Source organism: Lepidochelys kempii, chromosome 6 (genome assembly GCF_965140285.1).
Source record: "Lepidochelys kempii isolate rLepKem1 chromosome 6, rLepKem1.hap1, whole genome shotgun sequence".
Lineage (NCBI taxonomy): Eukaryota > Metazoa > Chordata > Testudines > Cheloniidae > Lepidochelys > Lepidochelys kempii.
Window position 1 is genome coordinate 34,890,701 of NC_136385.1, and position 13,022 is coordinate 34,903,722.

A 13,022-nucleotide genomic window follows, 5' to 3' on the forward strand; every position below is an offset into this window, starting at 1 on the left:
GTTTGGGCTGCAGCCCGAGCTCTGGAACTCTTCCATTTCACAGGGTCCTAGAGCTCAGGCTCCAGCCAAAGCCCGAATATCTACACTGCAATTAAACAGCTCTTTAGCCTGAGTCAGCTGGCACAGACCAGCAGCTGGTTTTTAACTGCAGTGTAGACATACCCAGAGCATCACAGCTAAATACAAGGTGGAACAGACATCTCTATATCTGACCTATTGGTTCTCATCCTCAAAGTAAACCTGCACAACACTTTCAAAAGACAAGCCTGGGATCTTAAATTCATAACTTTGCTAGACCCTAAAAATCAGGGACTGAATAGACACTGGATTTATGGCTTACTACAACAATCTGTAACCACTAACAACCCCCTACAGCTGACTTCCCTCCCTTTCTTTCCCCCCTGACTGGAAGAGTGTTAACGGGACACTTTGCCTTGAATGGTCCCTTGAAATATGTGTTAGCTGCTTATGCTAAACTATCTGTTCTACCTTGTATTTAGCTGTGACACTCTGAGTACGTTTCCCAGACCTGAAGAAGAGCTCTGTTTCAGTTCGAAAGCTTGTCTCTCACCAACAGAAGTTGGTCTAATAAAAGATATGACATCACTCACCTTGTCTCTCTAATATCTTGGGACCAACACAGCTACAACCACACTGCATACACTAATAGTTTTTATGTGGTCACTGTTAAGTGCCTAAAAATTAAGGAGATTAGATAGAACTGAAGGAAAAGTTTATAACAATGCAAATCTGGAATGGTTGTTCATTAAAAGCTTGTTACAGTGTTTTAGTAGAAGGTACTTTAAATATAAAAAAGCACCTAAAAGCAGTTATTCTTTATCCCTCTTTTGTTGTTGTTTTTGCTTTGTTTTACATCTCTGTTTTTCATACATACTCTAAAGATGGATTCAAAATTAACAAGATCAACTTTTTAACAAAACTATTAGAAAATACAACTACTTTATATTTTTGTACAGTAGTACCTTTTATTCAACAATCTCAAAAAACTGAAGGGGGAGATTTTCAAAGGCACAAATGTGAAATTGTTCCCAGTCACTGCTTATCAGTCAGTGAATAATCTTTTTTTTTCTGGCCATATTTTCACAAGTGATCTCTACATTTATCCCAGAAATTTCATCAATGCATTTTTTCAATCTGCAAAATTCCAACAATTCACTTACCATGTGCAAGTTTGAGTTTTGCATAGACAAATCATTGTGGGCAAAATACTAGAGCGACTTTCAAAAATGTCCCTTTGATCCCAATTCTGCCTTGTAATCCACACACAGACTGCTGAGCCTAAGTGGTTCAAAATGCAGAATGGAGGCTTAATATTAATCGCTGCAGACCTGATCTAAAGCCCACTGAAGTAAAGGGAAACACATTGATTTAAGGGGGCTTTGGATCCTGCCTTCAAGCTGTTCACATAATACTAAATTTACAGTTGCTTTGTCAGGAAAAACAAATAAGACTTATACCAGTCAATTTATAGCCTATGGATTTCTACATTGTTCTTGTAAAAAAATAAAAATAGAGAGTTTATTTCCTCCTGTTATAAACAAGTAACATCAGAAAACATGCATAAGCAAATAACTCAGAAAAGTACATAATGAACTTTTATCAGATAATCTTAGGGATAGCTTTAAAAACCAAACTGTCGAACCTCACCAGGCAGAAATGGATTGAAAAGGCAGGGAAAGAAGAATAAAAAAAGAAAACGGATACATGGAAAAAGTGGGCAAGAGACAAACTATGTAAACAGGTTATTTTTCCTTATCTGTGAGTTATATTTAAAAATGTACCCCAAAATGTTCATAAATTAAGGCCGTTCTTCCATGTCGGGATTCTGTTTGCCAAATCAAACCACTCACACTTCTTTTTTCAGTTTGTCACCAGAATTCTTCACTAGAATTACAGTCCTGCTATGTACAGTGAAGCTATGATGTTCCTATATTATAAATTACAGCAATATTCATAAATGTAATGCAGTAAGATTTTCTTTTATTTGTCATTTGCATGTATCAGGATACAGTAGTGTATGATATATTTAACTGGAATACCAAATAACTACTATATTTCAGAACATATCTATTTATTTAGCAAAGTACTTTTATTTAGTGAACATTATAGTTCGGTAATTGTATTCTATATCTGGACAAAATTGAAGAATATTTTGCAGATTACACACATTCTGCAGATTTGGGAAAGCATTTGACATTGGCAAGCATTGTAATACCAACAATAAGAGAGGGAAAGACATTTCAGGGACAGCACCAAGTTAACAGCATATTTTAATAGTTCTCATCTCAGTCAATTAAAAAATAATAATTTATAGGATGAAAGTTTTTGGCTGGTTAATACTTTGGAGTACCTAACTGTTTTCAAAAACAAATTTCCTATACTGGAGAAAAAAAATCTACATTACACAGACATGGTACAGTCCTCTGATACAGGTAACAATTAGGGTGATATTATTAATCAACTCTGCTATGAATTAGTTAACACAAAATTACTGAATCTATGGATTGTAAAAACCCACCCCAGAATAACTACAAATGCAAAACTTTCATTGACTGCAATATGAATTACTGCACCCCAATTTTCAATACAATTTATTCTTGTGTCGTCACTTATAAAAACATATTCTAGAACACTTCCAATTAGTCTACATATTCAAATACATGTAAAATATGTTGGTATCTGATTCAAACTGACTCTAAATTCAGCACTACAGCTAATGAATAATCAGGAATTCTAGTAACAAAGTCCAAGAAACTACAAGCAACTAAGATTGGTTATGATGCAATGAAAAATCAACTACTGTGTGCATTTAGCACAGTAGTGACCTTGAGTCCTCTATACCAAAATGTTGGTAGATACATGACAATTTTAACCACTACCCACAGAGGAATGCTATTTCTATAAGTGATTTTCATTAAAAGATGTGAAAATTCACCAATAAATTTCTTTGTTTGGTGGCTTCCTAAAAATCTTACAATAGAACCATAAAAACAATGAAACTAGATTCTGATTTCATTTACATTAATATAAACCTAGAGTAACTCCACTGAAGATAATAGAATTACTCTGGATTTACATCAACCTCACCAAGATTAAGATCTGGCCTAATATGATTAAAATTAGTAGAGCATAGAGCGCATCATTTGCTGATACCCTTGCCCAGGAAAAGGCAAGAAGCCTCAGGCATGCTATTGCTCGATTACACAATTTCATCAACAGGTTGAAGGGTTTAAAAGGTAGTTGAGAAGTGTGGAGGATTTCATTTTTCACAGGCAAAGGATCTTTTTCCTCAATTAAAAGGACACCATCATGTCATTTCTTCAAAGTTAAAAAAGTTTTGTCCTTTGTTTCTAAGAAGCTTGACAATAACATTTTCGCCCTGTATTTCCCCCCAAAAGTATTTTCCTTTTTAACTGGGGTTAAAATATAGTTGAATAGGTATTTTTGTTTAAGAATAAAGTACAGTACCTTATCATGCAAAAATATCCACAGAAACCAGCAACATTGATAATACCATCACAGGTCTGGTAACAGTGTTAATAGGTTCTGCTAAGGCAACTGACAGAAGACAAAATATTGTTTTAGTGCATCCCATAGAAACAGTGTCAATGATTTTATTTATATTTCTCAGTGATAATAAGCCAAATATCATGGTGCTCACTCTGATTTTAGTAAAGTTTTGACTGAGTAAAGAGTAATGGACTTATTACAGAAGTAGAGCAGTGGCTATATATTGAGATTAGGTCTTGTTTTTGCACTTCAGATAGGGTTTCAACCTCTTTGTTTTGCATGAGGAATACAGTATATTTACAGCACATAATCTGCGTGTAAAGACTGTATTTTCAAGGAAATATGTAATTTAGTTTATAAGTTAAAATTAATTGAAAATGAGACCTCTAAGATAACTTTCTCAGTTGTCTCACCTTTTGTAGAATTCTTTTTCCTAACTAATGAGTGATTCATTACTATTCATACTTTCCATATAGTTAAAACTCATTGCTAACGAGCGATTTATGCACATTTGTAGAAATTAGGATGCAGTTAAAATTGTTAATAATAGTTTCTTTCCCATTATATTCACTGTTCCCTTACTCAAAAAGGCCACCATTTCCCATAACTTACATTGGCACTGACGTGACGTAGTAAGACTGAATCTACTCATATGCTCAGTAAAGATTTTACTGAGGGAGAAGGGTAGTATGCCCTTAATAAAGATGGTACTGTCTCCCATTCTTATGATAGACCTAAAGTCATTAGCTGCTCTCAGGAAACATAGCCACGATTCCATTAAAACCTCCCCTCCTCAAAGTAGAACCACTAACCCAGGAACCTATCCTTGCAACAAAGCCCGTTGCCAACTGTGTCCACATATTGTTCAGGGGACACCATCATAGGGCCTAATCACATCAGCCACACTATCAGAGACCCGTTCACCTGCACATCTACCAAGGTGATATATGCCATCATGTGCCAACAATGCCCCTCTGCCATGTACATTGGCCAAACTGGACAGTCTCTATGTAAAAGAATAAATGGACACAAATCAGACGTCAAGAATTATAACATTCAAAAACCAGTCGGAGAACACCTCAATCTCTCTAGTCACTTGATTACAGACCTAAAAGTGGCAATTCTTCAACAAAAAAACTTCAAAAACAGACTCCAACAAGAGACTGCTGAATTGGAATTAATTTGCAAACTGTATACAATTAACTTAGGCTTGAAATAAAGACTGGGAGTGGATGGGTCATTACACAAAGTAAAACTATTTCCCCATGTTTATTCCCTCCCCCCGCTGTTCCTCAGACTTTCTTGTCAACTGCTGGAAATGGCCCACCTTGATTATCACTACAAAAGGTATTTTTCCCCACACCGCTCTCCTGCTGGTAATAGCTCACCTTACCTGATCACTCTCGTTACAGTATGTATGGTAACACCCATTGTTTCATGTTCTCTGTGTATATAAATCTCCCCACTGTATTTTCCACTGAATGCATCTGATGAAGTGATCTGTAGCTCACAAAAGCTTATGCTCAAATAAATTTGTTAGTCTCTAAGGTGCCACAAGTCCTCCTTTTCTTTTTGCGGATACAGACTAACACGGCTGCTACTCTGAAACCATATAAAGTCGTCTCCTATTTCCCATTGTCTTCAGTAGAACTTATGCATACCTCAATCTTCTTACCTGCTGATATTCAGCACAAGCAAACAATACACGACAATTGACCAAAATTTGGAACAACCAGGGTGGATACAAATAGATGATTTAAAAAACAAATTTTAAAATCAGATTTTTGTATTTAAATAGGATTTTTTTTTGATAAAATGCTTTTTGAGGAAAAAACCTATCTAAAGATAAAGAAACATTATAGCTCAAAGATATCTCACCATGGAATAGGGATTATAAATTCTAATTCTATAGTATGAGACAATATATTCATGTAATGTTTAAGAAGAGTTTCGTAAATAAATTCCAATAGTTCATGGATTAGGGACCCAATCTCATGCGGTTCCAGGGGCTTCTGTGTAGATTATTTAGGTTAATCTTTCTGTCTACCCATGGGAATCAGTGCTCAGTCTAGAAGGTGCTTAATTCTGCAGTTTTCAAACTGTGGATTTGTCTCTCCAGAGATAACATGCTTGTTAACAGCAAAAATGTTTTAAAATAAATATATAGAGGTGAGAAATAACAGACCTCAACCCTGTTGTCCCTCCGCAAATTTGTGTACACAGAGTCAATCCCTTACCTCTCTAAAAGTGCAAAGTTTCAAAAAGTTCAATGAATAGAAGATTGTTGGGGGCAGAATAGATCTGGACAAGGAGAAGTCTGGAGATAAATATGAGACGGGAGGGGCAGGCAGTAGAAACAAAAGTAAAAATGCATGAGCAGCATATTCCAGAAGTCTTGAGGTCTTTCTGAGTGTAGCTTTCATTGATTTGAGATCTACCATACCATTCTCTCACTAGAAGGAAAAACCTATAATGGCAGCAGGCCACAAAAGACACCCAGTTTGGGAATATTTTAATGAAGTTCCTCTACCAGAGGGTAAGACAGGCATGAGTGCAAAATGCAAACAGTGCAACAAAGAAATGAAAGGCCTGGTTGCCCAAATGAAATAACATCATGAGAAGTGTTCCTTCTCAGGAGGAAGCTACACTGAAGATGATGAAAGGAACGTGTCTCAACATGCAGGATCTTCAGGTTGGTAAACTTTTTTATTTCACACTTCTTTCTTAAGGACTGCCTGTTTTCCTTCTGGACTATTCTTGAATTCTCATGTTTGAGCAAAAAATATAGTTGTTACTCTATAGATGTTACTATCATCTGAGATGCAGTTGAGATAAAAAATAAACAGCTGAAACAGGCAGATTTTCCTTTTACAATCTCACCTTTTAAGTAGTATTGAGTATCAGTGAATTCAATGAGTAATACTAAATGAGCAGTATGGTAATAATTAAATAACTGCATTGACTTATTTTGTTTAGGAGAATCCATCCCCAACGTACAGGGTTCTGAAGACTATCCACATTCAAGATCATCATTGCCATATAGTTTCAGAGTTATCTGCCAATGATAGTGTTTCAGTCATATCATGTACATCACATAGTCACAGTATATCACCCGTAGCAAAAAGAAAATAGAAATCTCCATCATCCAGAAACAACCATAGATAAGTTTGTGATAAAATCCAGCAGATTACAAAAAGAGGTAACTGATGAAAAAATAGCCCTGTTTGTTTATGCAACAAACTCTCCTTTCCGCATAATTGAGAACCCACACTTCATTATCATGGTTCACTCATTAAGACCAGGATACAGTCCACCCAACAGAACAGATGTTGCAGGCAAATTGCTGGATAAAGTGTATGAAAGAGAAATTGAGCAGTGTGCAAAAGGTCTAGAGGGTGAAATTGTTAACCTGAGTCTTGATGGGTGGAGCAATGTCTACAATGATCCTGTTGTATGTGCTTGTGTGACAACAGAAGGGAATGTCTTCCTTACAGAAACAATTGATACATCAGGAAATACACACACAGCAGAATACTTACAAGAAGTAGCAGTAAAAGCTATAACAAACTGTGGGGAAAAAATTCAAATGTCTAGTACGCAGCTTGGTCACAGACAAGGCTGCAAATGTATCCAAGATGAGAAGAAATTATCTAGAAGAGAGTCCCAAGCTAATAACATACAGTTGCAGTGCTCATTTGATGCACCTCCTAGCCAAAGACTTCAGTGTTCCAGAAATAAGGGCTAATGTTCCTGAAATTGCAAAATACTTCCGTAACAACCGCTTTGCAGCAACTGCTCTGAAAAAAGTGGGAGGAACCAAGCTAACTCTCCCACAAGACTCGGATGGAACTCAGTAGTGGACTGTTTTGAGCACTATATCAAGAACTGGCCTAATCTGATGATAGTTTGTGAACAAAATCGTGAAAAAATGGATGGCACTGTCACAGCCAAAGTTCTCAACATTGGGCTTAAGAGAAATGCTGAACACATGCTGAGTACCCGGAAGCCTATTTCTGTAGCCTTGAACAAAATGTGGGGAAATAGCTGTTTTATTGCTGACGCTATTGAAATTTGGAAGGAACTGAGTGAGATCTTAAAAAGAGAAATATGCAATGACAGAGTTAAATTTCAAGCATTAAAAAAAAAAAAGAATGGGACAAGCACTATCTCCAGCTCATTTTCTTGCAAATATTCTCCATACTCGGTACCAGGGTCAAACCTTAACTGCTGAAGAAGAGGAGTTGGCTATGACATGGACATCCAGCAACCATCCCTCCATAATGCCAACTACAATAAAGTTCATAGCTAAGGGTGAACCACTCAAGAAACATATGTTTGCTGATGATGTTTTAAAGAAAGTCAGACCAGTGAACTGGTGGAAGTCACTTAAGCTCTTGGATTCAGAGACTGTTGAAGTGATAATCTCACTTTTAACAGCAGTAGCTTCTTCTGCCAGTGTAGAAAGAATATTTTCTTCCTTTGAACTAATTCATTCCAAATTGACAAATCATTTGGGACCTGAAGAAGCAGGAACGCTTGTTTTTCTTTTCCAGATTAACAGGAAAATGAAGGTGAAGACAACTTCTGAGTTAGCTGCAGATGCCAATATTTTAAGTTTCTCACGTTGACCTGGCTGAAATAGTCGATTTAATTTTTGTTTTTAATATTTCATTTAACTAGTTAAAAACAATTTTAACAAAAACAAACATGATTTAAAAAAACTTGAATGTTTAACTAAATTCAAAAATTCATATGCTTGTTTTGTTATAATATTATATGTTTGCTGTTGAAGAAAAAAATCCAGAATACATAACGTTGTTGTTTTAGTTACATAAAACAATTTAAAAGTCTCTCTGGTGATGTTCTCCTCCTAATACAGCATGGCAACAAAATCCTCCAAATATTAATGATTAATCTGTTGAATTGGAGATAGTTCACCTCCTAATGACTTCATAAATATCTGCTTCAATTACCTTTGGTAAATGAAATAACCAAACAATCATTCATTTTCTGATATACCTGTAACACGAATCTGAAAAGTTTTCAAAATAAATCACTTTACAAATGTATAGTGTAGGTTTCATTTTTAGAAGGTACACATCTATCTCTGAGTGGTGAAGAATATGTATTAAGGTTATAACAACCCACAAGAATGCATTTAGAAATCCATGATTAAATAGAGTCTTCCTGACTAGTGATTTAAATCATGATTTAAATCAATTTGATTTAAATCAAATCCACCCTGGGAACAACTGGATTTTATTTTTTGTTGCACCATAATTAACAAATTATAATGGCTCTTAACTAAAAAAAGTATGTCATTCAGGATAGTCTCAGTATGTAAATCAAAGAAACTAGTTTTGTTTTGTTTGTGTTGTTTTAAAGGGAAAACTAGGGAAACAAAAATTCTATCAAGTGTGACCACTGGGACATATGTGGATTCAGCAGGGTATGAATCTACCACATGATCTACAGGAGTAATTTATCTACTGTGTGGAGCAAATACTAGAAGGGGCCATGACACGCACTTAGCCAGTTGCTTACACCAATTTTTGTTAAACTGCAATAGAATCTTGGGGATACGGATTCCTCCTTTTTGTTCCTGAATCCTGGAATTCAAGTGCAATTAAGCAGTTAGAGTAGTAGTTACAGATAGGATAGACAAGCTCATAGATCGCTCTGAAATGCTGTGTGGCTAAACTTAGTCTGCCAAACTAGACATGTGAATTTTATTCCCAATTTCCGCAGAAGTGACTATGTGCAACTTCTCAACCAACTTACTTCCTAAGGTTAGGTATGAAGCCTTGATCCATAATATGGGTGACATAGAGTATGTAATGAGTAAACAATAATGAGTGAAAGAGGTGTGATTTCAAGTCATGGTTCCCTGACTCCTAGCTCCCCTAAGCTAAAGGCTATTTTGATAGAGATCTCTGTCGCTGTCATAAATATAAAGGGAAGGATAACCACCTTTCTGAATACAGAACTATAAAATCCCTCCTGGCCAGAGGCAAAACCCTTTCACCTGTAAAGGGTTAAGAAGCTAAGATAACCTCACTGGCACCTGACCAAAATGACCAATGAGGAGACAAGATACTTTCAAAACGGGGGGGGGGTTGGGGGGGAACGACACAAAGGGTCTGTCTGTCTGTGTGATGCTTTTGCCGGGAATGCTCTTCAGAACTCCTGTAAAAAGTTAGTAAGTAATCTAGCTAGAAATGTGTTAGATTTCCTTTTGTTCGATGGCTGGTAAAATAGGATGTGCTGAATGGAATGTATATTCCTGTTTTTGAGTCTTTTTGTAACTTAAGGTTTTGCCTAGAGGGATTCTCTATGTTTTGAATCTGATTACCCTGATTTTTACAGAGGTGATTCTTTTACTTTTTCTTTCATTAAAATTCTTCTTTTAGGAACCTGATCACTTTTTCCATCGTTCTTAAGATCCAAGGGTTTGCGTCTGTGTTCACCTGTACAAATTGGTGAGAATTTTTATCAAGCCTTTCCCAGGAAAGGGAGTGTAGGGCTTGGGGGGATATTTTGGGGGGGAAGACGTCTCCAAGTGGGCTCTTTCCCTGTTCTTTGTTTAACACGCTTGGTGGTGGCAGCATAGGATCCAAGGACAAGGCAAAGTTTGTACCTTGTCGAAGTTTTTAACCTAAGCTGGTAAGAATAAGCTTAGGGGGTCTTTCATGCAGGTCCCCACATCTGTACGCTAGAGTTCAGAGTGGGGAAGGAATCTTGACAGTCTCTCTCATGAATTCGAGCTCAGCCAGGAGGAGCAAGTCCTGTACCGCCACTGAGCCAGGTGAAGTGGCTGGGGGCACACACAGAACATTCACTGTTTCCCACTCCAACTAAACAGGTTGTGATCTTGAGACCAGGCTCTAGGCTAAGAGAAGAGCTGAAGGTCCCAGGGCCGTTTCTGGTACCAAGCCTGAGAACCCGATCTTATTTTGTCACAATATTTTAAATAAACTTTTACATTCATATACAACAAAATTACTTCAGACATAACCTTGCTCCCAAGCCCAGAACCCTTGGAGGTCATTCTTCACACCAAGCTTTCTTTTCCTTCTATCTCTCTTGACATGAAACCTTCACTAAAGCGTTGCTAGAAATTGTCCTTTCCTTAACTCTGCCTATGAGGAAAACCTTACTCACATTCTAATATTTTCATATTTTGACTATTGCAATTCCCTTTTCTCTGATCTTCCTAAATCCTAACTCTCTAAATTTCAAAGGTCTAGGATGCTGTGGCCTGATAATACTCTCGCTCCAGGCAATTAGACAAGACCACTGACAACTGTGTTCACAACTTCCTAGCCAGCTCTGAATTCAATTCAAAATTTCCCCCTTGTTTTCAAATCTTTATATCAAGTTGTTCAACCTGACTTCCCGATCTTACATACATTCATTAAATTTGTCCAGCATTAGTTTCCTCTGTCTTTTCTCAAATGTGAGAGAACTGCTGAGAAAAAGTCAGTATTTTCCGTGTTGAGCCCACATTATTTTGGCTCTTTGAACCCTGTTCTCTCTGACCATTCCCCTCTTCAATAATGTTTTATTATGGACTATGTATTAAAGCTATTTTAATAGACGTATTATTTACTGAATTGGCTTAATGTTGCCCTGTACAGTAGTATCAGAATTGTGATGAGTACAGTGTTTGTATGGCGGTGGGGGGGTGCGGGGGGATCTGATTATCCTAGTCCACTTGATGGGCTACCTGTTAAGAATATTTAAAAATAAGTTATTACCAAAAGCACCTGAAATGTATATTTTTTTCATCAGTGTTACTTAAACAGATTTTTTAATGTGTTTAAAAAAGAAAGCCTAACAAATTTAAACATGTATTTTGCCTATGATAATATTTTATAGTTCAGTTATAATTATAATACCTAAAAAAAAAGTTTACAATCAAAATGTTTACCACAAAAACACAAAAGCAGGTGCCAATATCGTAACATATACATAGTCGTGAAAATTCCAATTAGTTATTTTAATGTTCTAGAGAACAGAAGAACGAACACCTACTAACTTGTATAATGAAGAGTTAATCAACTGTCAAAACAAGCAAGATGATGCTCACAGAGATGTTTATTAAAAGTTATTTAAAATATGTAGTTCACCAAATTCAAATTATATACACACAAGATGAATTCAAGATATGTAATATGCACTTTCCCATTCTCGCAGTTTGAAAGATATGCTAATTTTACTGTTTTTTTCCAGAAAAGAGCCAAAGTATTTCCATAAATTTCACTATCTCACCCATGTGGCCTATGTTAGAAGAATTTTTGCAACTCAACAGTGAAAGAAATTGCACTATTATATATAGGATTTAAGGGATTGTGGACTCTATCTTCCTGCTCTTTTGCTTTCTTTATTTCCATCTTCTTGAAATGTGGCTTCAAAGCCCATGAAAGGTATTAACAGTTCTAAAATGTACAGCAATATTTTTTTTTGCAAACAGCTAAATATTTAATATCATCAAACAGAAAGAAACATTTTTTACTAAACTTAACAAAATTACAATATTTTGCTAAAACTGATATTTGGCATGTTTTTTAATAATATTCTTACCTGATTTACTCACTTTTGATTGCCCTCATAAGATAAGCAACTGCCATATCAAATTGCCCCATTAACTGGGGACGTACAGACAGTGAATAGCAAGTGTTTTATTACATCTTTCTTTGGTAGTTAAAGTTATTGTTAGCAAAATTTAGCAAAACAGTGAGTCAAAACAGAAAGTGCCCTACTATTAAGGCACAGAGAGAAAGGGCTGTTTTTTCCCCAGAGATGTCTAAGGTCTGTGGCTACTTTCATGCATCTCCATCTGGCCACACCTCCAGTTTGGGTGTGCACGTGGTCTAGGCACTCATCCCAAAGAAAATTCTAAAGCAACCCTCTAATGCTTAAAAATCAGAGCATAAACTTGTATCTATGAAGAGAAATTTATTATGACAACATTAAAACAGTATCAGACAAGAACATCAAACTTTTAGGCTACCAACCAACACATTAGAAAAAATCAGTGAAGCATATTAAAAAACACACAAGCACATACTCCCAAGGGAATGGGCAAGAAAACAGAATGGTTATAACATGGAAGAATCCTATTGTTTGACAGCCAAGGATAACAGCCTGGACAAGTGAAATTTAATTACTTACTGCCTGTTGGTTAAGCAGCTGACTAGTGCTTAAAAATCCTGGGTGCACTGATTAACCAGAATGCCTTAACCTCAGGCTGAGACTAAACACCGGCTTCCTGCCTCATTATTGCAAACTCACATCCTAAGGTTTGACATTACAAAAGTCATGGAATTTATTTTGTGTTTAACAAAAATCATACAAGCCTGTCAAAAGGATATTCTGTCCTCCGCATCTAGTGTTCCATCTTCAACTGTTAGGGATATTTGCGAATATCAGTCCCAGATGGGCCATATGCCATGGTAGGCAATCTCATCATACCATCCAATCCATACATT

General features: G+C 36.3%; 1 protein-coding gene across 13 annotated transcripts in view; it reads right to left on the reverse strand.

The window, feature by feature from the left end:
- Positions 1-13,022, reverse strand: part of STK33 (serine/threonine kinase 33) — a 99,178-nt gene that overhangs the window by 62,034 nt on the left and 24,122 nt on the right. For 4 of the 13 annotated variants that reach the window (XM_073347491.2, XM_073347493.2, XM_073347490.2 and 1 more), the window contains exons 2-3: positions 3,490-3,579; positions 1,803-1,948 (exon numbers count right to left, since the gene is read on the reverse strand). The exons of 8 other annotated variants lie outside the window; for them this stretch is intronic. The gene's annotated coding sequence lies outside the window, so the exon portion shown is untranslated. The remainder of the gene's footprint in view (positions 1-1,802; positions 1,949-3,489; positions 3,580-13,022) is intronic. One more of the 13 variants, XM_073347494.2, reaches the window with a different exon arrangement.